The sequence below is a fragment of the Molossus molossus genome, unplaced genomic scaffold (genome assembly GCF_014108415.1).
Source record: "Molossus molossus isolate mMolMol1 unplaced genomic scaffold, mMolMol1.p scaffold_m16_p_2, whole genome shotgun sequence".
Classification (NCBI taxonomy): Eukaryota; Metazoa; Chordata; class Mammalia; order Chiroptera; family Molossidae; genus Molossus; species Molossus molossus.
Genome location: NW_023425355.1, coordinates 131,335,158 through 131,362,574, shown reverse-complemented (window position 1 = coordinate 131,362,574; position 27,417 = coordinate 131,335,158).

Below are 27,417 nucleotides of genomic sequence, written 5' to 3'. Positions count from 1 at the left end.
AGTGAGAAGCCCATTTTTGTGTGTACAGGAATCAGCAATGTGTGTCAAGGGGGCTACATGATAGAGGGGCTGACAGTGTAGGCCACAGGAGATGTATGACAGATGCCAAATAGGCAGCTCAGACAAAGAGATCAGCCCCGTTTCAGAGGAGGCAGAGCTTGAACTAATCATTGAAGGAGGAGCAAGATAGGGATGGGATCATGACCACTGTATTAGAAGTCTCCTGGGATGTGTGAATTGACCAGCACCATAGTTAGCCCTTCATGGATGCTCAGAAAATGTTAGTTTCACTCTTCCCCACTCAAGAATATGGAGAGTCTTGAAACTGCTATTCTATGAGTGTTCTAACAATCAAGTGGCTAAATGGAGAAGACAGGGAGTCAGTCAAGTCCTGGGGTTGCATGTGTCAAGGGGTGCTCAACAGATGAGGGAAAAAAAAAGGTTAGCTGGAACAAGTCTCTTTGTAGCATCATTATTACCAATTTCAGTGAAACAGAGGAGAGGAAGAAAACAGGGCAAGTAGGAGGAATAGGGATTTGGGGGGTTCACTGGTATCTCAAATCAAACTCCATCAGAAACCTTTGGAGAGATTTTTGTTAAAGTAGCTTGTGTGAATCATGGTCCCTTTACATGTGAAAAGAAAAATGACCCTTGTCTGTCAAGGATAGAGAAGAAAGGGGAGACAAGGGTAATGGTGGTAGGAGGTAACAATGTGATCTTTAGTTGTTCCTGCTGAGAAGCTTGGAGAGTATCTCCAACCCCGCCCCAGCCACCCACTCACATTAGAAACAACAGTCAGATGGGCTTGGTGACCAGAACTAGGGCCATCTTCTCCAAAGTTTTGACAACACAGCAACCAATGTGAGAATTAGCTCTGCAAAGAGACCCAAATCACAGTCACTTCACAGTGGGCAGGTCCTTGCTGCCTCCCCAACGATCCCGGGGTTGGCACTGGCCAGGAGAGGGGATGCAGGCTGCAGTAAGGAAGCTGTGAGCTTCGTAACCAGCTTCTTGAGCCAGAACTGGACATCGGAGCCCTCTGGGTGTGAACACTGCATTTCATATCCCCTTGAGCACAGCTGCTGCGTGCATTTTTCTTTTTATTTAATTAAATGTATTGAGGTAACACTGGTTAATAACATTGTATAAATTACAGGTGCATACCATTATAATTTGATATCTGTATACTCTATTGTGTGCTCACCACCCAAAGTCTAGTTCCCTTCTATTACCATATATTTAACCCTCTTTACCCAATTTACCCTACCCTTATGTGCACTACATGCATTTTTCCTTTTTTTTCCTGTGTGCGTGTGCGTGTGCCTGTGCGTGTGCGTGTGCGTGTGTGTGTGTGTGTGTTCAGAGACCAACGCAAATGTTTCAGGGACTCAGGAGAGTATGTTGTATCCTCCCTAGTTCGCCTAATTCTTGGTGACTCCTGATATTCTTCACTTGAGATGTAGCAGAAAGAGCCCTGGACCTACCATCAGGCTGGGATCAAACTCCATTTCGTCTGTGCTAATCCTTTCTAGCTGTACCACCCCCACCAAGTTAGTCAGTTCTTCACCTGTAAAACAGTGTTAGCATGAGGGTAGTGATAAATACTAACCTGCTCCCCACCATGTATCAGGCATTGCTCTAGTTACTCATTATAGATTCGTCACAATCTTGTTGGGTAGGTGCTAATATCACTACCCTTTATACAGATGAAGAAATGAGGCACAGAGAGAGCATGCAACTTGCTCAAGGTCACATAGCTATTAAGTAGCAGATGTGAGGCTTGAACCCAGGCAACCTGGCTGCAGGGCTTGCCCTTTAAACCACCATGCCCTATTTACCTCCCAGGAGGGGAAAGTGCCTAGTGACCACACAGGTGAGACTCAGTCCTTTTCTTTACGTTTACATGTTGAAATGTGCAGTGAAGAGAACCTGGGCTTTAGAGTCAAATTAACCTAATTCCCTTTTGTTGTTGTTATTGTTTTTGTTGATTTTAGAGAGAGAGGAGAAAGAGAGAGAGAGATAGACACATCGATGAGAGAGAACACTGACTGACCGCCTCCTGCATGCCCCACACTGGGGGTGTGCCCTGACCGGGAATTGAACCAGCGATCTCTTGGTACATGGGTTGATACTCAAACACTGAGCCACACCAGCTGGGCCTGACTCCCATTTAATTGCTGTGTAATCTTGGACAAATCCATCCTCTCTTTGAGACACAGTTTTCTGAAAGTCAGAGGGCTCCCACCATATGCAAGTTTACCTGCAACAAGCTGGCGCTTGATGGGCACTCAGATAAATGTACGCAGAGCCTTGAAGTTCTCTGAGTGCCCTAACCCTCTAAGCCTTTCTCCCTTTTAATAAACCAAAGGGGCAAACAAACAGAACTAATAAAAGCCATCAGGCATAGTATCTCAGGCTCTCTCTGAAAATGTCCTGGGATTTAGCCTGATGGAAGGAAAATAAGAAACAGGAAAGATGTTTAGGGAGGCCCCCGTCCCTAAATGAAATAAGTGACATCAAATAAGACAGGCTGGGCAGCCAGAGTGCTAGACATTTTGTTAATCTGACCAGGTGGTATTCTGCCCAATTCCCTTTCCTCTGACTAAACCTACTGCCCAGTTTATTTAACCTCTGAAAAACTATGAAATGCTGCATCGTGATAGAGCATTTAAATTTTTTTTATCTCAAGTTCCAAATTCTTTAAAAGAAACTCACTTCCTTCTTTCATCTTTGGGTAATAAAATCATTATTCAAACCCTGGAAATGTGTGACTTTCCTCTGCTTGCCCCCTGCCTCTGCCAAGACATTTTAACAATTAATATTTACTGTAAAGAGTGGGCCTATTATAGCACTGCATCCAGCAAAGCTTTTTACCAAACAATTTTCTTGAGAACACAGCATCCTGCTATAAAGGAAATAACATAGCTCCCAAGATCTTTTCTCATAATCTCTATTAGAATGTAAATCATGACAAACACCCTATATTTTAAGTTGTTTACACCTTGCTAGAAATTATTATAAAACCCAGATCAAATGTGTCAGATTTGGGATACGAGTCTAAGACAGAAGAAATTAATGGGCAAGATTTTCAATGTCTCCTTTGGAACTCCCAAAGGTATATCTGACACAACTATGAAAATCCACAGAATTAATTTCATCCTCAAAATCAAAGCAGCTGCATTAATAATTAACTTAAATTTCAAAACCATCTCAATTGTGCCTACAAATCCAGCACAGATTGAGATCAAACCTGGGACACAATTCTATTTTCCAAATTATGAACCCAATGCTGACGGAGAGTGAAAATGTTGACCCACATACAGCTATTAAATTAAATAGCATTCACATCATCATCACCATGTTGTCCTTTGCATGAGAAGTTGACGCCTATTGATCCACTTTTCGTAGGCTGTGCTCTTGAAATGTTTTGTTGGTTAGAGTGTTGAACTTGCTCCAGACATCTTCACTCAATTCCAATTCTGATCAACATTTTCAAGGACACTAGCCAAGGTTACGTGAGCAGTCTTGGCCAAGAATAAGAACAAAGACAACTGTTTCACCAAGGAATCAAACCCATGACCCTGACTCCATAAGCAGCTAAGCAGTTATGGTAAATCACAAAGAAACCAGTAGCACAACTACTATAGAGCTCCTCAAATATAAATCTAAAGATGCTGAAGAAAGCTGGATGAAAGATGTACTACTTCCTTTGTTTGGCTTGTTTCACTTAGGATAATCACATAATCTCACTTATTTCTGTAATATAATGAACTAAACAAATTGATGAACAAAATAGACCAAGAATCATAGAAGTAAGGTACAGACCAACAATCCTCAGATGGGGGCGGGGGGAAGGGATAAACCACAGAACTTATATGCATATGTGCATAACCGATGGACATAGACAACAAAGCTGGGGATGGGGTGGGGGAATGGGGAGAGAGTATCAATGGGGGGGGGGGTAAGGAGAAACATCTGTAACAAAAATAAATTAATAAAATAAATAAAATTTTAAAAAAGATATTACTTCATCATTATGATTTCATAGCTGTTACTGGAACCATGTACTTAACCACGGGCTATTCAAAAACCACAGGACAAAAGATGATCTCTAAGTTTATTGAGGGATTTAAATTTATGGGTCAATAGAATGAAAATCACACACTTCCTTTAGGAAATGAAGTGCATGTCCATCTCAAGTAAAAAAGAACATATCTTATGCAACCTGATCAGACATACAGAAGTTTCAGTATAGTTCACTGTGTTATGGTAAGTGTATTAGTTTCTTAGAGCTGCTGTAACAAATTGCTATAAACTTGAACAATAGAAATGTATTCTCTCATAGTCCTGAAGGCCAGAAGCCTGAAGTCAAGGTGTCAGTAGGGCCATGTTCCCTTTAAAGGCTCTAAAGAATTCTTCCTTACCTTTTGGTAGTTTCTGGTGCCTCTCAGCAATCCTTGGAGTCCCTTGTTACAGGTGTGTTGTGGTTACTTCACACCAACCTCTGCCTTCTCCCCTCTCTGTGAGTGTATGTGTAGAACTCTCCATCTTACAAGGACACTAGCTGTCGGATGTAGGACCCACCCGAATCCAACATGACCTAATTAATTAGTTGCATCTGCAAAGACCCTATTTCCAAATAAGGTCACATTCTAAAGTTCTGGATGGACATGGATTCTTGGAGGACACTACTGAACCCACTACAGTGAGCATTCTCTATCTGTCAGAGTCACAGCTCTTACCAGATTGATCTTCTATAAGGCTTCTTGGTTCTATTTAAGGGTAGGAGACCGCAAACTGTTTCCTTCTAGGTCTGCTGGCTCCAGTATAATTTGATAGTCTACAAACAATGTCCAAATCAAAATACCGTATTAAACACATATGTAACTTAACTTCTTTCATTTGCCAAGACATCTAAGCTCTAGATAAAATGTAAAAGGAACAGAGAAACCAGTGAAAGCGGAAACAGCAATTTAAAACTATGATTCTGTTTGAAATCTCTGGCCAAACATTAGGTAATTAAGCAATTCACACTAGCCAAAGACAAACGTGTTGCAAATATTCAGCCAATTTGAGAACAACCTGGAGCAGTGGTTTTCCAAGTGGGATCCCCAGACCATCAGAAGTGTGGAATCTCAGCCCGCACCCAGACCCACTGAATCCCAATCTTCATTCTAACATTATTCTCCAAATGATTCATATGCTCTAATCTAAAACTCTGATGCAAATCCTGCCAGTTTGGCTCAGTGGTTGAGCATCGACCCATGCACCAAGAGGTCACCAGTTCGATTCCCAGTGAGGACACATGCTCTGGTTGTGGGCCTGATCCCCAATGGGGAGCATGCAAGAGGCGGCCAATCGATGTTCTCTCTCATCGATGTTTCTGTCGCTCTCTCCCTCTCCCTTCCTCTCTCTCTAAAATTAATAAAGGAAAAAATAAAATAAAACTCTGATGCCAAAAGTAAAAGAGAAGTCTAACCTTCCCATATAATTCCATACTTTCTGGCAGGAATGGGTATTTGTTTTGCAGAGGGTTGATAGGAAATGATTTACACACACACATGCACACATACTGGTCCTTTGCCTTCCCACAGAGTGTCAGCAGCTTTCCAAATGAACAAGCTGTTTCCATGACATCAAACCCTTAATTTGAAGCAGATATACCAACCATCCAGGAGTGTGATAGCACAATGCACCATTACATATATATTTTATTTGTGTTCTTGGTCTCCAACATCTCCTCCTTGAGGAAGAAATCCTCATGAAAACACTATTATTTAGAGCAACACGTTCGTTGACGAATGTGTCACCCTTTTTTTTTCTGCTGTAAGTAGGACACTCTGAAGAATTCTGTGTTAAATCTCTTGTCATGGTTAATCAATCTGGAGCAATAATATGAATGACTAGTAAAATAATTATACCACTATGAGTATATGTGCTCCCCACTCTAGTGAATGCTTTCCTTTTCCTCACTTCAGTTCCAGGCCATTTTATTCTTCATATATTCTTTTTTTTTTTGTTTTGTTTTTTTTTTAATCCTCACCCGAGGACATTTTTCCATTTTTTGTTCAGGTAGAGTGGGAGGGAGAGAGAGGAACAGAGAGAGAGAAACATCGATGTGAAGGGACACATCGAGTGGCTGCCACCCGCACAACCGACCAGGGCCGGGGACAAACTGCAACCGAGGTACGTGCCCTTAGCGGGAACCGAACCCGGGTCTCTCAGGACCGCAGGCCGACGCTCTAACCACTGAGCCAAACTGGCCAGGGCTCTTCATATATTCTTAAAGTCGATTTCTTCTTTGACGAACATGCATTTTTCTCTCACTTCTCCAGACAAATAACAGAAAAATCCTCCTTTTAGCAGCATCTGTACTTAACAATATCCTGACTTGAGAGACAAACTCAGGAATGTGACTACAAGAAACTCATTTGCATTAACAGCTCCCTGGAATGGTAGCGAAGCAAGTCCTGGCCTCTCGCTGCTAAAAATCCTCCTCCCAGTAAATGCTTATCACCACGGTTTTCCTAAATTAATTTACTCAATCAACAAATTTAAAGGGAAACCACAGTATGTTTAATGCCAGCCAGTTTAAAAATAGTCAAGTCTGTTCTTCAGGGAACAGACCAAATTCAAAAACACAGAAAGGAACCATGTGTAAAAAGGGCGATTAAATAAGCACATACTCAATACAGCTCACAGCCACAGAACTAACTACAGGCTCTGATGCAAATCAGCTTCACTGTGGAAGGTTGAGGCAGGAGCTGTTAAGAATTCTTCACAGCACTTTCTAGCCCATGACACCTACCAGGCTTTCGCCCACCTGCTCACACACCGAGTAAAACGCGAGAAGAACAGAGCATTGCTTGAATGCATAATTCCCCAATGCTGAAGGCAACTAGATATCTGAATTTCAGGGGTTTTGGCCCATTCCTTGCTCCTCTGCTCCTGGGATTCAGCCATTCAGTCCCAGGCCTGCAGGGCATGAATCATTGTCGTAAATCACCTTCAATTTCTAAATATATAAGGAGAGTTTAGAGGGGAAAAAACAAGGTGACATTCTCTCCACAACCTTCAAGAACTGGCTGTGTGACAAAAGCCAGCGCCAGGGGAACTTAGCCATCAGAAAGAAGAGGCAGCCCAGAGAATCCCTTTGAGACAGAAGGAGGGATAACAGGAAACAAGAGGAAGGAGCGGGAGGGAAGCAGGGACTGACAAACAGAGCTGAGTTCGAAGCTCAACCATCTACACTGCAATCATTTCAGTTTCTCCAGGAGGAGGTGGCCTGTGTCTGTTTTGCTCACTTCAGCATGGAGCACACGGACAGATACATAGTAGCAGTTCCATGTATATTTGTTGATAGAATGAATCCATCAATCAAATAACTGGTTAATTAATGAGATGGAACGGTTCCCAGCAAAGTTTATTAAATACTATTTTGGGGAAAATATCATTATAAAATGATACCTGTGTTATTCTGGGGAACTGTGGGGAAGGATTTGTTTCCCTAGGCAAAATTAAATTATATACTGAAATATAAGAACATTTTTAAAATCTCATTAAAGGAGATGATTGTGTTTTCCTAATAAAACATACACAATATAAATGGAAACATACTCAAGAAATTCAGTCAGGATTGTTTTTGAGTTTCTGTCGATAATTTATCCTGCAATGATAGCCCGACTGAACTGAACAGCTAGGTCCAAGTTACTGAGCTTTGATCAAGATCCCTGCCCTGCACTTGACCTCCACATTCCACAATAATGTTCAGCTTTTCCTGGTTCCTAGGATTGAAGCACTATGGAAGCTGATTGTGGTGATGAGTAAATTTCCCTGGATAGATGAATCAGGTCGGTTTATGAACCTACACGCAGCAGCAATGAACAAGCATATGAGAGAGATATTGACTAGACTATGTGAAAGAGTCTGGGAAAGGGACACGTTTTTAGCATAAGCATACACACTGGAAATTTAAGAGGGAGTAAATCTTGGCAATGTAAAAGGTCTGATTGTCTTGCAGACGCTCTACTATGTAAGAGATCTTAATAGCTCTCATACCATCCTGACTCCCTGTCCATGCCTCATCAGGCATCTATAACAGAATAGGTGGACTTAAACAACTCAGCCCACACAGTGAATGGAGAGGGAGAAGCAGGAGCTCGCAAGGGGGAGGTGGATGCCGAATGCTCCTTCCAGCACTAAATTTCTCTCAGAAGCCCAGGCCACAACAGCCTTTAGACATAACAGTGCAGCATAATAAAACATCCTGGCTCTCCAATCCCTCTTTAATGAATTCCGAAAGTCCGGATGGTTCTAAGAGGCACCCCATGTGGCCTCTGCATCTGTCTTCTCTGCTACTCTCCTTGGGGGAGCTCAGCCATGGGCACCTGCGGAGCTCATGTCTTCTGCCCTTCTGCCCACTGCAAACAGACAAAGAGGTCACCTCCTCCCTGCAACGGGGACAACTGTCATAACGGCTGCCCAGGCCACACCAGGTGTAGCAGAGCCTGTGTCCTGACACTCTGGCTTCTTGCTCTCACCTTTCGTCCCATTTCCAGCTCATGTGAGGGGCAGGCGGAAGTACCCAGGAGATACACCAGGAGCAATTCTCAGCCAGTCATAATTGAATTGGAGGATAAAACCCTCAGCTTCCTTGCCCCTTGGTGGACTAACTCTGAGACATGTTTCATACTATCTCTCAAAGGCCCCAATAAGACGGAGCTTCAGTTGGCCACAGTGACGACCTGCTCAATGGGGTACCCTTTACTGGCATGCTACCAAATATGCTTTCGCATTTTGTCACACTGGCCTCCTGTCCAAGCAAGGAAGCAATTACTTTTGTTCCCACAGTAGTGTGACATTACGATGTTCTGTGAACGGTGGCAGTGTGGCAGATAGGTCAGAGCCTGCCTGTATCGCCTCAGGCCTTAGCATTGTCGTGAGCTTCTGGCCCACTGCTGACTGCCAACACCTGCAGCTCTCACCTGACAGCTTCCTTTCTCTGGCCACCAGAGCCCACTTTGCTACCTGCAATGGGCTGAAACTGGCAGTGAGGTGGTGCCCCTAGGAGCAGCCCTCAACCTATGGATGGAGGAGATAGCTCTGAAGCATGTATTCTATACTGGCTCCCAGTGTTTCCAGTTACCCGTGGTGCTAACTGGCTTGACAACACATCCTTAACTTTCCTAACTCACTTCTCCACTCTCCTGCTTCCTGGGATCACCTTCCACATTACAGCCATACCTCTTTTTATTGCACGTCCTTTTCTTGTGCTTCACGGATGTTGCTTTTTTTTTTTTTCTTTTCATTGAAGGCAAGACCCTGCACCAGCAAAAAGATTACAACTTGCTTTCCTGCGATACTTTTTTTTTTTTTTTTAAGAGGGGGTCTGGAGCTGAACCCATATTGTCTGTATGACATGGCAGTAACTTTTCATACTGGAACCTGGCCTCAGAGTCTGCTTCTAGGGGAAGATTGGCTAAGATAGGGGACATACACAGTTTCAACTGTCTGGGACTCTAAGTGACAAATAAGCAGCCAGAGAGGGGCATGAAACCTTCAGTCCACAAATTCTACTTCCTAAAAACTTTGGTGTGAAGGCAAAATGAAGCCCTTGGGGTTCGATTACTTCAGGTTTATTGACCAAAGAGTTAAATCTAAAGAAACGTTTATGAGCCCAATACTAGGTTACCAAAGATTCTCATCTACTCTGGTCCTTCAGCATTTTCTTTTCTTTTTTTTTAATTAAATTTATAGGGGGTGACAATTGGTTAATAAAATTTTATAGGTTTCAAGTGTACATTTCTGATACATCATCTGTATATTGCATGTATACCCACCACCCAAAGTCAATTGTTCTTCCATCACCATATATTTGACCCCCTTTACCCTTTACTACCCCACCTCCCTTCCTGCTGAAAGCCACCATATTGTTGTCTACATCTATGAGTTTTTGTTTGTTTTTCTTGTTTGTTCATTTGTTGCTTTCAGTTTTATATCCCACATAGAAGTGAAATCATATGCTCCTTGATTTTTTCTGTCTTACTTATTTCACTTAGCATGATATTCTCAAGATCCATCTATATTGTCACAAATAGCAGTATTTCATCTTCTCTTATGGCTGAGTAGTATTCAGCATTTTCTATTGTGTCTGTTCCACAGAATTTGATGGGCTTCCTAAAGGAACACTGCCTAGTCTATCTTATAAAAGCTTCAAGTAGTAAACATACACTTAGAAAATATCAAATCATTGCACCCACTTGTTCTTCATTCAAAGTGCACTTTAATAAAATTACCGTATATTTTATTCTTATTATAAAAGTAATGAGGCTCGTTGCAGATAACTTAAAAGATACTGAACAACGAAAAGAGAAAATAAAAGTTCCATCACCAAAGAAATCCACCATTAAATGTTGATGTATTTTCTTCTACTCCTATACATATGTATTTGCAGATATATATTTATTGAAAAATTAGGATCATTCCATATAATACTTTTAAATAGATTCAGTGGCAGTTCTCAACTTGCCATTATCATTAGAGCTGGAGACTCATGAATAATATATTAAATCAGCAAATAATTTGCCAAAAAAAACATTATTTTCATTTTCTTTTCTAATTTCATCCCTTTCCTCTTCTTTAATGAAACAATTTTCCTTAATCTGATTTTTTTTAACCTAAGTAGACTGATTAAAATATAACAATCTCTTCCTTCTCTGCCCATCTTTCTACAAGCTGTTAATGAACAGGGAACTGGTCAATCAGCAGGTGAGAGCAGAGCAAAGGGACAGGGCCAAGTTGATGGAGATGATAACTAGCTTCAGATAATGAAGGCTGATTGTGCATTTGCTTTCCCATGAATGTCTAAAACTGTGAAAGTCAATTACCAAGTACATTAAGTGGAGGGAGTTCTATGTTGTTTCTTTTGTCATCTCTGATCATCTGTTGAGCTGGTAGAGACCTCTTTCTGAGACTCATTTATAATCAGAACAGAGAAGAAAGAAGGACCCCAACAGACGTGCCCCTGATTTTGGTGAAAGGCTGGAAAATATCTCCTCTGAAATGACAGTTAATAAGAGCTAGGATATAAAGGGTAGGTGCCTCCCCAATAGGTAACTCATCTAAAAGATAACTTCAAAGGACATTGGTTCCTGATTTTGTTTTTAAATAATGATTTGCTAAATCTCATAAAGAGGCTTCTGTTCTTCCCTAAAATGAAATCTAAAATACGGCTACTGTCAGATAAACTATATTGTGGGAAACCAACTTCTCTGAAACAAGCAAGTGTATAAAGGCAGAAAATTGTGATAATCAAAAAGGGAGAGAAGAAGAGGGCTGTGATGAAAACTAACACATTAAATACTATGTGTGCATTTGGGGTGGGTGCTTGTATCAGTTAAACTTCAAACAACTCTATGAAATGCACTTTAATCTTCCCACTTTATATGCACAGCAACTGAGGCCTTCAAGAGCTAAGGTAATAAACAGCTAGTACATAGAAGAGCTGGCATTCCAATTCATAACTGCCTTATTCCAAAGTGCTAGACAGTAAAATGCCAGTGTTTATCAGAAGTATTTCCGGCAAGAGAATGCCCTGATTCTGTTAACCTGTCACGGTCATATAAACGGAAATACTTTTACAACCAGCTGCAAAATAAATCCATTCAACTTCTATTTCTTACCAAGAAAACATGAATGGGCATCCCCAGTATGAACTACTGTGAGCAACTATCTTGACAGAGATAGTTCTCAATGAAAATTTATAAACTGGCAGTTTATGCCTTTGATTCGTGTAGAAAACACCGAATTTGTTACCGAGCAACTATTTACTCCCCATTGTCTGCCCTGCCTTTGTCCTTGCTAATGGGACCTCTAGAATCCTCTCTACATGGTCATGAGCTTCACTAAATGAAACATAGGAACCCCTAAGCAGGGAGCGCTTTAGGAATGGATGTGTAAGGCAGCTCTGACCATTGGAAAAAGAGAAGTATGCTTCGGGGCTTATGGGAGAAGTTCCTTCATTCTTAATAAGAAGCACACTGCCCTGGCCGGTTTGGCTCAGCGGTTACAGCGTCAGCCTGCAGACCAATGAGTCACGGTTCGATTCCAGTCAAGGGCACGTACCTCAGTTGCAATTCATCCCTGGTCCTGGTTGGGGTCATGCAGGAGGCAGCCACTCGATGTGTCCCTTTCACGTGGATGTTTCTCTCTCTCTCTTCCTCTCTCTCCCTCCCACTCTTATCTGAACAAAAATGAAAAAATGTCCTCTGGTGAGGATAAAAATATTTTAAAAATTTTTAAATAGCACACTGACTAGGGCTTCTTGAAGAAATTACTAATTTCAAGTCTGGGACATAGAATATACAAGGTAATCCTGGGACATATTGTTCTATCAGAAAGCAAAGGAGCTTCCAAAGGTGAATGGAGTCATATCAAAAGGACATAATAGCCACTAGGGAGGGTCTCCCCCCGACCAAACTGAATAAACTTGAGTATCAAAAGAAATGATTGAAACCTTTTGAATATATCAAATTTCCTGAGCTCAAAATAACATTTTTTTATTTTTATTTTATTTATTTATTTTTTAATTAATTTATTTATTTTTGTTACAGATGTTTCTCCTTTTTCCCCCATTGATTCTCCCCTCCCCCACCCTCCCCGCCCTGTCCCCAGCTTTGTTGTCCATGTCCATTGTTCATGCATACATGCATATAAGTTCTGTGGTTTATCTCCCCCCACCCCCTCTTCTAGGGATTGTCAGTCTGTACCCCACTTCCGCGTCTCTGGCACTACCCCATTCCTCAGACTGTTATGTTCATTATATTCCACAAATAAGTGAGATCATGTGATATTTGTCTTTCTCTGCTTGGCTTGTTTCACTTAGGACAATACTTTCCAGATCCCTCCATGTCATCTCAAAGGATAAGAGAACTTTCTTTCTTTCTTTCTTTCTTTCTTTCTTTTTTTTTTTTTTTATCCTCACCCAAGGACATTTTTTGTACAGATAGAGTGGGAGGGAGAGAGAGGAAGAGAGAGAGAGAGAGAAACATCGACATGAAAGGGACACATCGAGTGGCTGTCACCCGCACAACCAACCAGGGCCGGGGACAAACTGCAACCAAGTTACGTGCCCTTAGCGGGAACCGAACCCGGGTCTTTCTAGACCGCAGGCTGATGCTCTAACCGCTGAGCCAAACCGGCCAGGGTGAGATCTTTCTTTCTTACAGCTGCATAGTACTCCATTGTGTATATGTACCACTGCTTTTTTATCCATTCATCCACTGATGGACATTTGTATTGTAAATAGTGCTGCTATGAACATGGGGGTATATATATTCTTTCTGATTGGTGTTTCAGGCTTCTTAGGGTATACAAAGTAACATTTTTTTAAAAAAGAAAGTCAAAACAAACTCAATTGTCACCTTTATACCAAAGCCTTATTATGAAAATGGGTTATTAAATTGATTATTTACTTATCTTGCCTTTCTAGTTGACTTTCCTTTTTCCATAAGAGTTCAGCTAGTAAATATTTTGTTAACACTGATGAAATAATTGATTCAGGCAACTATCTTCAGTGGACCTAAAGCGATTAGGTTAAAAGGTTAATGGTGAGCTATATAATTACTTCACAGCCAATGTATCAAACCCCAAACTATTTACTAGTTGCAAGGAAAATGTTATTATAAAATGTTATTTCATAATGGAGAAATAAGGCTGAAATCCCTTATTTGGCATCACTAAGAAAGGGGCCATCAATCATATGACTTTCAAAATGATAACAGTAAGTACACAACATCACCTATGAAGTATTTTTTCTATAAATGTTTGATCCGAATCCATACAATTCTTTACATCTAATATCCAGTTTGCAGGAAATATGAAAAATAAAAACAATTCAAAGGAACAACCTAAGTCTGATTTTGAGTCATTCTACAGGACAACAGAACTGGGCCCTTCAACATTTCAATTTTATTGGAAAAAGGGAGGAGGTGATGTTCTAGAATCCAGATTAAAAGAGATTCAGGGGATATTATAATAATTTGTAATGAATGATCCTTAATAAGATTTTGGTTTGAACAAACCATCCATAAAAGACGTTTGGGGGGAAACTGTGAAATCTGAACATGAACTGAAATATTAGATGCTCTTAAGGAATAATTATTAAATTTAGGTATAATAATAAGGTGATTAGTTAGGGAACTATCCTTATTTTTAAGATGTATTCTAAAGAAATTTCATGGTATCAGTAATTTATAATTATTCATCAGAAAATAGATGAATGCAAATATGTCAAAATGCTAACAATGACTACAGCTATTGTGATGGATAGGGATCACTTTATATTACAGTATTTTCTCCGCTTTTATATGTAGTTGAATTTTAAACAGTCCAAAAAAGAGTGATGAAGAGTCTCTCTTCTACTGGACATTACTGTGTCTGCATATGGTCCCAGAAATTGAGGCAGCACTCTTGATACCATCAGCAGGCAGCCTGAACGGAAAGGCTGACAAGCTGAGCATGGAAGAGCAGGAAGACAGAATAGCTGGATCCCTCATGATATTGCTGAGCCACAGAATCACCCAACTCTGAGAACCTACTGGGCTTCCTAAAATCTCAGATAATACATTTTTTTAAAAAATATTTTTTCTTTATTGGTTTTAGAGAGAGAAGAAGGGAGAGGGAGAAAGAGACAGAAACATCAATGAGAGAGAACATCAATTGGCCGCTTCCTGCATCCCCCCCACTGGGGATTGGGCCCACAACCCGGGCATGTGCCCTGACCAGGAATCAAACCAGCAACCTCTTGGTGCGTGGGTCGATGCTCAACCACTGAGGCACACAAACTGGGCAATACATTTTTCTTATTATTTATGCCATTTTGATTTCTATTCTGTTACTAATAGTCAAAAATATCCCAACTAATACAGTTATTGAAAATTAATTTCCAGGTACACCGTTCCCATTTCTTTGAATGCTCTTCCTGCAGATACAGGCATGCTTGTTCCCTCACTTCCTTCAGGTATCTGCTCGAATGCCAGGTTGGTAGCTTGAGATTGGCCATAGTGGGTGTATTTACAAGCCAGTTGTTAAACACTTACCAGCACACCATAATTCCATGCCTATTCAGTTGTATGTTCCTCAGATTACATAGCACAATGCCTTTTATTTATTAATTCAACAAATATTTTTAAGAGTCAACTATGTGAACATCATTGCCAATGATACATCATATAAGGGGTGAATTTCCAAAATATATAGAGTACTCATACAACTCAACAAAAGGAAGACAAAGAACCCAATTGAAAAATGGGCAGAGATCTTCTCAGATCACAATGGCATGAAACTAGAAATCAACTGCAACAAGAACATGCAAAGACATTTCAACACATGGAGGCTAAATAGCATGTTATTAAACAATGAATGGGTCACCGAGGAGATCAAGGAAGAAATCAAAAACTTCCTGGAAACCAATGAAAATGAACACACAACAACACAAAATCTATGGGATGCAGCGAAAGCAGTTCTGAGAGGGAAGTTCATAGCACTACAGGCCTACCTCAAAAAACAAGAAAAATTTCTAATTGACTGTCTAACCTCACAACTTAAAGAATTAGAAAGCAAACAAAAAGAAAACCCCAGAGCAAGTAGAAGGAAGGAAATAGTAAAGATCAGAGCAGAAATAAATGACATAGAGACCAAAAAAACAATTCAAAGGATCAATGAAACAAAGAGCTGGTTTTTCGAAAAGATAAACAAGATTGATGGACCCTTAGCTAGACTCACCAAGAAACAAAGAGAGAGAACCCAAATACACAAAATCAGAAATGAAAGAGGAGAAGTAACAACCAACACCACGGAAATACAAAAGATCGTTAACAACTACTATGAACAACTATATGGCAACAAATTCGACAATCTCAGCGAAATGGACAAATTTCTAGAAACACACAGTCTCCCAAAACTATTCCCGGAAGAGATAGAAAACTTGAACAGACCAATAACAACTAAGGAAATTGAAGAGGTAATCAAGACTCTCCCAGCAAACAAAAGCCCAGGCCCAGATGGTTTCACGGGGGAGTTTTACCGAACATTCAAAAAAGAACTAACACCCATTCTCCTCAAACTATTTCAAAAAATTCAAGAAGAAGGAAGACTTCCAAACACGTTCTATGAGGCCAGCATAATTCTAATTCCAAAACCAGAAAAAGACACTACGAAGAAAGAAAACTACAGGCCAATATCCCTGATGAACATAGATGCCAAAATCCTGAACAAAATACTAGCAAATCGGATCCAGAAATACATCAAAAAAATTATTCACCATGACCAAGTGGGATTCATTCCAGGGATGCAAGGCTGGTACAATATTCGCAAATCAATAAACGTGATACACCACATAAACAAAATGAAGAATAAAAACCACATGATCATATCAATAGATGCTGAAAAAGCATTCGACAAAATCCAGCATCCATTTCTGATAAAAACGCTCAGCAATGTAGGAATAGAGGGATCATATCTCGACATAATAAAGGCCATATATGAAAGACCTACAGCCAACATCAGACTCAATGGACAGAAACTAAAAACATTTCCATTAAGAACAGGAACAAGGCAGGGATGTCCACTTTCGCCACTCTTGTTTAACATTGTACTGGAAGTCTTAGCCACAGCAATCAGACATGAAGAAAAAATAAAAGGGATCCAAATTGGAAAGGAGGAAGTGAAACTGTCATTATTTGCAGATGACATGATATTGTACATAGAAAACCCTAAAGACTCCATCAAAAATCTATTAGACTTAATAAATGAATTTGGCAAAGTAGCAGGATACAAAATTAACGTCAAGAAATCGACGGCATTCTTGTACATCAATGATGAACTCACAGAAAGAGAAACTGAAAAAACAATCCCATTTACCATCGCTCCAAAAAAATTACGATACCTAGGAATAAACTTAACCAAAGAAGTAAAGGACCTATTTGCAGAAAACTACAGGTCATTGAAAAAAGAAATAGAGGAAGATATAAAAAAGTGGAAGAACATACCCTGTTCATGGATTGGAAGAATTAACATAATTAAAATGTCCATACTACCCAAAGCAATCTATAGATTCAATGCAATCCCCATCAAAATACCAACGACATATTTCATAGAACTAGAACAAATACTTCAAAAGTTCATATGGAACCAAAAAAGACCCCGAATAGCCACAGCAATCTTGAAAAAGAAGAACAAAGTTGGAGGGATCACATTACCAGATATCAGGTTATACTACAAAGCGACTGTAACCAAAACAGCCTGGTACTGGCACAAGAACAGGCATATCGACCAGTGGAACAGAACTGAAAACCCAGAAATGGACCCAAGGCAATACGCTCAATTAATATTTGACAAAGGTGGCAAGAGCATACAGTGGAGTAAAGACAGCCTCTTTAATAAATGGTGTTGGGAAAATTGGACAGCTACATGCAAAAAAATGAAACTCGACCATCAACTTACACCATACACAAAAATAAACTCAAAATGGATAAAAGACTTAAATGTGACCCGTGAATCCATAAAAATTCTAGAAGAAAATGTAGGCAACAAAATTTCGGACATCATACGGAGCAGAATTTTCACTGATACATCACCTAAGGCAACAGAAATAAAGGAGAAAATGAACACATGGGACTACATCAAACTAAAAAGCTTCTGCACAGCAAAAGAAACGATCATCAAAATGGAAAGGCAACCCACTGTATGGGAGAACATCATTGCCAATGATGTATCAGATAAGGGGTTAATTTCCAATATATACAGAGAGCTCACACAACTCCACAAAAGGAAGACAAAGAACCCAATTAAAAAATGGGCAGAGGAGCTGAATAGACACCTCTCCAAACAGGACATACAAATGGCCAAGAGACATATGAAGAAATGCTCAACATCACTAATCATCCGAGAGATGCAAATTAAAACAACAATGAGGTATCACCTCACACCTGTCAGAATGGCCGCCATCAACAAATCATCAAACAACAAGTGTTGGCGAGGGTGTGGAGAAAAGGGAACTCTAATACACTGCTGGTGGGAATGCAGACTGGTGCAGCCGCTATGGAAAACAATATGGTGCTACCTCAAAAAATTAAAAATTGAACTTCCATTTGACCCAGTGATCCCACTGCTGGGAATATACCCTAAGAAGCCTGAAACACCAATCAGGAAGAATATATGTACCCCCATGTTCATAGCAGCACTATTTACAATAGCTAAGATCTGGAAACAGCCCAAGTGTCCACCAGTAGACGAATGGATCAAAAAGCTGTGGTACATATACACAATGGAGTACTATGCAGCAGTAAGAAAGAAAGATCTCTTATCCTTTGAGACGACATGGAGGGACCTGGAAAGTATTATCCTAAGTGAAAGAAGCCAAGCAGAAAAAGACAAATACCACATGATCTCACTTATATACGGAATATAATGAACATAACAGTCTGAGGAATACAGTAGACCCAGACACATGGAAGTAGGGCACAGACTGACATCCCTCAGAAGAGGGGATGGGGGGTGGGGGGGTGGGAAGAGATAAACCACAGAACTTATATGCATGTATGCATGACCAATGGACATGGACAACTAAGCCGGGGACAGGGTGGAGGGGGTGGGGTGGGGGGTGCCAATGGGGTAAAAAGGTAAAATATCTGTAACAAAAAAATAAATAAAAATTCATAAAAAAAAAAAAAAAAAAAAAGAAAAATGGGCAGAGGATCCTTGGCCAGTTTGGTTCAGCGGTGAGAGCGTTGGCCTGTGGTCCAAAGAGACCTGGGTTCAGTTCCCACTAAGGGCATGTACCTCGGTTGCAGTTTGTCCCCGGCCCTGGTTGGGTTGTGCGGGTGGCAGCCACTCGATGTGCCCCTTTCACCTCAATCTCTCTCTCTCTCTCTCTCTCTCTCTCTCTCTCTCTCTCTCTCTCTCTCTCCCCCTCCCTCCCTCCCTCCCTCTCCCCCCCCTTCTCACTCTATCTGAACAAAAAATGGAAAAATGTTCTCGGGTGAGGATAAAAAAAAAAATGGGCAGAGGAGCTAAATAGACACCTCTCCAAACAGGACAATATAGCTAAGAGACATATCAAGAAATGCTCAGCATCACTTATCATCAGAGAGATGCAATTTAAAACAACAATGAGGTATCACCTCACACCTGTCAGAATGGTCGCCATCAACAAATCATCAAACAACAAGTGTTGGCAAGGGTGTGGAGAAAAGGGGACTCTAGTACACTGCTGGTGGGAATGCAGACTGGTGCAGCCACTATGGAAAACAATATAGTGTTACCTCAAAAAATTAAAAATTGAACTTCCATTTGACCCAGTGATCCCACTTCTAGGAATATACCCTAAGAAGCCTGAAACACCAATCAGAAAGAATATATGTACCCCTATGTTTGTAGCAGCACTATTTACAATAGCTAAGATCTGGAAACAGCCCAAGTGTCCATCAGTAGACGAATAGATAAAAAAGCAGTGGTACATATACACAATGGAGTACTATGCAGCTGTAAGAAAGAAAGATCTCTTATCCTTTGAGATGACATGGAGGGACCTGGAAAGTATCATCCTAAGTGAAACAAGCCAAACAGAGAAAGACAAGTATCATATGATCTCACTTACTTGTGGAATATAATGAACATAACAGTCTGAGGAATGGGGTAGTGCCAGAGACATGGAAGTGGGGTACAGACTGACAATCCCTAGAAGAGGGGGTGGGGGGAGATAAACCACAGAACTTATATGCATGTGTGCATGAACAATGGACATGGACAACAAAGCCGGGGATGGGGTGGGGGGGATGGGGAGGAGGGTGTCAATGGGGAAAAAAAGGAGAAACATCTGTAACAAAAATAAATTTTAAAAAAATCCTCAGATGAGGATAAATAAATAAATGGATAAAGATTTTTTTTAAAAGTTAACTATGTGCCAGGCAAATGGTCCTGGCTCTTGGGATCGCAACAGTGAATAAATCAAAGTCCCCTCCCTTTAGAGCTCACATTCTGTGGTGGGAAATAAGCAACAACAAATCAGCAAATAAATATATGCAATGTCAGTTATCAAAAAAGAAAACTAAAAGCAGGATAAGAGAACAGAGAGAGATCAAGGTTGGCTGAAGGGAGACAGCTATTTTATACTGAGTGGTCAACCTAGGCTTCTTTGATACTGTGGCATTTGGAAGGAAGTGAGGGAGTAGGCCATCTGAGTATCTGCAGGAAGAGCATCTGAAGAAGAGAGAACAGCAAGTACAAAGACCCTGGGCTGGAAGTGTTATTGATGTGTTTGGGGAAGCTGGAGCTGCAAGAAAGCCAAAGCACCTAGAACACAGTGATGAAGAAAAGCAGTAGAAAATGGGGTGATAGAGATAGTAAGATCAGATCATAAAAGCCTTGATTGGAACTTTATATTTCATTATAAGTGTGAGGGCAAGCCAATGAAGAGTTTGGACTAGGAAAGTGACATGATGTGTTGTCTCCTAAAGGAATCATTCTGGCCGCAAGATTGTAAGGGATTAAGAGAAGCAGCAAGGAGACTGGTTGGGAGGCTACTGAGGTAATCTAGGTGAGGTTTGGCAAACAGGACAACCACAATCCATTGTTCATTTGAACATAACACAATCGGACAGAACAGAATTAGAGTAACTCTTATGAGAGCTATAGGCAGGAATGGAGATTCCAGGTGTACTGAGTCCTAGAGCAATGAGGGAACAGAGGATCCTCTTACATAAACCACTCAGGCATGCTGCAGCCTTGCGCCCACTTGGGAAAGGACATGTACATACTCATAGGCACACAACAAATGGAGGCCCCATGCTCCTCTCCCTCCCCCTCCTTCATTCCTGAGGCATAGCCTGGGTTGCCTAAGCCATCCAGAGGGATCAGCCACCCAAAATCCCTGAATCAACCATTTAATGTTAATCAACAATATGCTGATATTTAAAAATCCTTATTAGCACATTATTTTAATGATTCCAGCCTTTCTATTTTGAGTGTTTGAAACTTTTCATGAACAGTTCAAACAAAAAGAGAAAGATGATGAAACTTGTGATATAAAATTTTCATTTGAAAGTTGCTAAGAGAGTAGATCTTAAAAGTTCTCATTCCAAGAAAAAGAAAATGTGTAACAACGTGTGTTTGTTTATTTCAACAGAGCTATTTCCCTTTTAGGTTCTGAAAATTTTTTAAATTCGAAGACAAAAAAAATGACACTGCATAGAATTCTAGCATTGGAGCAGGAAGTTATCTAGAATTTCTTTGCCAAAATGCTTTTTTTACAAGAAGTATCTTTAAAAAGATTAGGTTAAAAGTAATGGAAGAAATCCAGAATTCTACAACTAGGAATTTGTTGCAAGGACTTTTTTGGAGATGCACACAAGATTTATATACAAGAATTATTTACTGCAGTGTTAGTTAAAAGAGAAACACATTAAAATAGCCTAGATTGCTAAAATTAGAAAAATAACTTACAGTTAACCATTTGAGGAAAAATATGCAGCCATTAAAGAGCATGCTTCAAAAGGAGAGAAATATATACAGCGTGGGGCAAAAGTACGTTTACAGTTGTCCATATTGAAAATTAATTAATACAATAATTATATAAATAATAATGTAAGAATAAACTCTGTGTTTCACATACTCACAACTGTAAACCTGATTTTGCCCTACCCTTTATATTATACATCTCAACCCATGGTCACTGGCACAAATTCAACACCAAAAGGAATCCCCAATTTGGAGTGCAGTGAAGAAGGAAATTTTATTCAGTGCAAAACAGCTCAATTGTGATACAGCTCAGCTGTGAAAACAGCACGGCTATGAGACAGCCTGGGGGACCAGGTGGCCCTGAAGCCAGGCCCCTCTCTGTCTAGACAGCTCTTCTCTAGTCTGGTCTGCTCCATTCTGTGCCAGTCTCCTCTGGCCTGCACTGGTCTGCTCTGGTGAGACATCTTCAGTGTTTCAGCTCCAGCTAGGGAAACGGAGACTTCCGTGAAAAGAGAGAATGTGTTCTCAGAGCCAGAGAAGAGCTGACTTACACAGACAAAAGTCTCCACCCCTTGTCCCTGATTGGTCAATCCTCATGCAAATGAAGACTCCAAATCTTCGCAATCGGATTGGTCCAAAAGACACTGTTCTGATTGATCAGAATAGATGTGCTCTGATTGGATGGTGAAGAAGTTGATGGGTATAGCTGCACAGCTCTGATTGGATGGGGAAAGCCTCGGTCCTATTGGTTGAAATATGATTCCAGGAATTCAGATGACAGACTCAGATGGCAGAAACACAGTGCAGGCAGGCAGCTCAGTGCTGAGGATGCTTTTTCCACAGATTTTTTTACAGAGAATGGAAGAAAGGGAGGGAGGGAGAGAGCAACATCGATGTGAAAGAGACACATCAATTGGTTGCCTCCTGCACATGTCAGGGATCCAACCTGCAACCCAGCTACATGTCCTTGACCAGGAATCAAACCCGAGACCCTTCACTGTGTAGGCCAATGTGATAATCACTGAGCAACACTGGCCAGGGCTATGTTTTTGTTTTTAACTTGAGCCCAGTTAGCCACCAGGAGTACTTTTTAGTAGGTATTTTCTTTCTCGGGGATTTTCCAACACCATTTATCCCCTCCATACCCTCTTCCACCTCTACCCTCCTTGCCCACATCACCATACTGCTGTCCATGTCCATGAGTTCTCTCTCTCTCTTTTTGTTTTTTACTCAATTCTTCCACCCTCCCAACACCCCACCCCCACACCAGAACTGTCTTCCTGCTATCTGTGAATCTGTCTCTATTTTGCTTGAGATATATATATATATATATATATATATATATATATATATAATGTTTTTTAATGGATATACACACACAAACATACACTGGGTTGCAGAGTTTCCCCCAAAACTTTGTCTACCCAGAAGCCTATTTGTAAGTACAACCTTTGCAGATATAATCAAGTTAAGATAAGGACATGGTGAATTAGAGTGAGCCTAATCCAATGACTAGTATCCTCATAAGGGGGAAATTTGGACACAGATACACAAGAAGGATGCCATGTGTAGATGGAGGTAGAGACTGGAGTGATATGTCTAGTAGAAGCTAGGAGAGAGGTATGAAATGATTCTCCCTCACAGCCTCCAAAAGGAACCAGCCCTACTCACCCCTTGATTTTATATTTCTAGCCCCTAGAACTTTGAGAGAATTTCTCTTGCTTTGAGACAACCACTTTGTAATTTGTTAATACAAATTAATATATACATATTATAATACAAAGTTTAAAAAGTACAATACAAAAATGCATGTATACATGATAATGTTAACTATGTATATATATAGTAAACATCAATAAGTTTAAGTGTGTAGCTCTCCTCTCCTCTCTGTGTCGTGTTCTTTTCAATCCCATCTACACTGTGTTGGGAGAAGCAACCATGTTATCATGTGACTCTACCTTCTGGCCATATTTGATTGATCCAGAAGAGGGCACTTGACCGAAACTGGGCCAATGAGTCCCTTCCTGGGGATTTTTGAATTTCTAATGGAGAGGCATATATTTCTATTAGCTAAAGTTGTAAGAAGATGTACAAATGTAGAATGGTCTGCAGGAAAAAAAGAGATGAGAACTGGTCAAAAAGTCTTTAGAGTATTCAAATTGTTCTGGAAGCCCATCTCTGTCATATCCTTCCATCATTCCTTCCTTGAAATTTATAAGCTAGCAGACATTCTTTGAGTAAGTTCCCATTTCTGAAGCAAGTTCAAGTTGTATTAGAAGATCTGAAGTTCTGTTACTTGTACTCAAAACTATCCTAACATTCATGGGGAAAAAAATATTGAAAGTCACAAAATTACATGAAGTAATCACTAAAATATTTTACTTACCCCAAAGTTTAATCAATGCTGCAAGGAAGGTAGCAAAGATAAAAACCTTGTTAGAAAAATTAGTTATTTCTTCAAGTTCAAATTTAATAAAGACCCCATCCTCATTGTAAAATTTCCAGTCTTCCTCTAGGTCAGTGGTTCTCAACCTTCCTAATGCTGTGACTGTTTAATACAGTTCCTCATGTTGTGGTGACCCCCAACCATAAAATTATTTTCGTTGCTACCTCATAACTGTAATTTTGCTACTATTATGTCTTAGGCAGCCCCTGTGAAAGGGTCATTCAACCCCCAAAGGGGTCGTGACCCACAAGTTGAGAACCACTGCTCTAGGTACAAGAGAAGCTAAACTGACAGAAAGCAGGACTGTGAGGGAGAAGGAAATGTGCCTTTTAAGGAGAGTACAGTATTTATAAAGAGAAGCTAGCTGTCACTCCACCTTACAGAAGATGAGACTTGACAGACTCCTGTCCTTGAAACTAAAGTGGAGAGAGGGAAACAAAATCATTGTTTTTCAAGTCGGTAGATTCTGAAAGAATGGGGATCTGAAGTGTTGAGAGATGGTGCCAAGGTAAGACCAGGTACATAGTGAGCAAGAACTGCTCGCTTTTTTAAAAATATGTCTTTATTGATATTTCTAGGGAGAGAGAGATAGAAACATCGGTGTGAGATAGAAACATCGATTGACTGCCTCCTGCATGCCCCCTACTGGAGATCAAGCCCACAACCTGGGCATGTGCCCTGACTGGGAGTCAAACCAGGACCTCTCAGTCCATGGGACGACACTCAAGCCACTGAGCTACATCGGCTAGGCAAGAACTGCTTCTTTGAAGTCCCCAGGTCTCAAAAGATCTACAGAAATTGGAATATACCAGTGTCACCAGGATTGGGGATATGAATCATGGGGGTCTATCTGCTTTCTGTGAACTGGTACACCATAGGAGAAAGAAGAGGATTTTTTTTTAATCCTCACCCGAGGACATTTTTCGATATTTTGTTCAGATAGAGTGGGAGGGAGAGAGAGAGAAACATCGATGTGAAAGGGACACATCGAATGGTTGCCACCCACACGACCCAACCAGGGCCGGGGACAAACTGCAACCGAGGTACGTGCCCTTAGCGGGAACCGAACCTGGGTCTCTCCGGACTGCAGGCCAACGTTCTAACTGCTGAGCCAAACTGGCCAGGGCCAAAGAAGAGAATTTGAGAAAAGAGGCAGAGGTTGCCAGTCAGAAGATCCCCAAGGGACCACCAAAGCCTAGGAGAGGTTCTTAGGATTGAGCCCCCTCCAGCAGGCCTATGAAGGACACCATCAATTCATGCCAAGCCTACAAATGAGGTAGATACACTGTAGTAACCCAAAGAAAAGACTCTTCCTACTACCGAAAGTGTTCCTGCTTATGTATAAGAAAAGAAGTTGGGACCACAATAAAGAAGACAGTCATCTTGTCATGGGCAATAATGTAAGTAGGCATCTGAGTTTTTTCCCTGTCCCTCCTCCCAAGTCCAGCACCAGAGAGGTGAACACAGAAAAAAAGGGCAGGAATGTGTACTCTGTATTCATTATATATTTAGAAAAAGAAATGTTATTTTAAGAAAAGAATGAAGCCACATCCAAACACTCAAAATTCTTACCTGCTTTCCTGCTATTCACCTCCTCATTCCCAAAAAGGAAACTCTGGACTTGGGAGAGTGTTCATTAGAATAAACCAAAAAACCTACCTCCTGTGTCTTGTATGGTTCTTGAATGACTAAAAAACATTAGCATAGGGAATTACACGTTAGAAAGAGTAAACTGGATACACAGTGGGAGTGTAAAACAATGTTAATGCAGGCAATGAATAAATGTGTCAAGGTCATCTGAATAGATGCAGAAAAGTTATTTGCCTAAAGTCAGCATCTATTCATGATTTAGGGGGAAAAAAGCTCAGCAAACTAGGCATAGAAGGAAACATCCACAATCTGATCAAGGGCATCTACAAAAGACCTGCAATTAACGTCATAGTTATGGTGAATGGCAGGAGCTCAGCTGAACTAGAGAGAGCTAAACCACCAGATGTCTAGAGAGTCAAGAAACAAGCCAAAAGTGAAAGTAACAATAAAGTTTTTAACCACTTATTGCAATAGTATAAACAAAAGGCTAAAACCAGAGAAAGCATTGACTCCCACCCACCACCCCCTCGCTTTTATTCTCTCCACCAGTTGAGGGTCAGATAAATCATTATCCATGTAGGGGAGGGTTGCCTCACTGTTTCTGATCCCAAAAAAAAGGCAGTTTTATGAGCTCTGGCCAGGGGGAAGAAGAAAGGGGGATGACTAGATGTGGAAAACTACTGAGTACTGAGTCAGAGTGGGGAAAAGTATCTTCAAGTTTTTCCTTTACCCCACCACACCCTACACAAAAAAAGGAGGCTTTCGCAGAGGCTCCTGAGGAAAGGCTTGCCCAAAGGTTGTCTAGACTAGAGATGAAAATATGTATAAGAACATGGTAGGCCAGAGGGAGCTGAGTGCTTGACTGCAACTCCCTTTAGAGACTGCAATGCAGTCTGGTGTGGGGAGGGCATTTCCCTTGTGAGGTCTGCTATGTAAAGCCTTTGTATTTGCCTATGTCAGGCCTCAAAAATCATACACAGGTTTTTGGCCAGGAGACAGACTCCTCAGTGACAGACTGAATGTTTTCCCCCCAAAGATTAGGAATAAGACAGGCTGCACTCTTACTACTTCTACTTAACATTATACTGGAATTACTGGGCAGTGCAATCCAAGAAAACGGAAATAAAAGGCATATATATATAGGTTTGCAGAAGACATGATTGTCTATATAGAAAATCCCAAAGAATCTACAAAAAAGTTAATAGAACTAAAAATCGACTTAAGCAAGGTTGCTGTTTAAGAGGTTAATATACAAAAATAAATTGTATTTCTATATTCTAGCAATGAACAACTGAAAAATAAATTGTAAATACTATTTACAAAAGCATCAAATAAACTATAAACTACTTCCATATAAATCTAGCAAAATAAGTAAAGATATGTATGATAAACTCTACAAAACATTAATGGAAGAAATCAAGACAGGTGTAAAAATCAGGTAGAGAGAGTTTTAATACAAGATTCAATATTGTTAAGATAGCAATTCTCCCCAAATTCATCCATAGATCAATATAATCTCAAAAAAGTCCCAGTGCCCTGGCCAGTGTGGCTCAGTCAGTGCAATGAAAGGTGGCTGATTCAATTCCTGGTCAGGGCACATGCCTGGGTTGTGGGCTCAATCCCCAGTGGGGAGTGTATAGAAGGCAGTCGATCAATGTTTCTCTCTCACATCGATGTTTCTCTCTCTCTCCTTCTCCCTTCCTCTCTCTCTCTAAAATCAATTTCAAAAATATTTTTTAAATGTCCCAACAGTACTTTTATAGAGATCAGTAAGGTGATTCTAAAATATTTATGGAAAGGCAAAGAAACCAGAATAGCCAAAATAATTTTGAAAAAGGACCAACTTGGAGGACTCACACTACCTG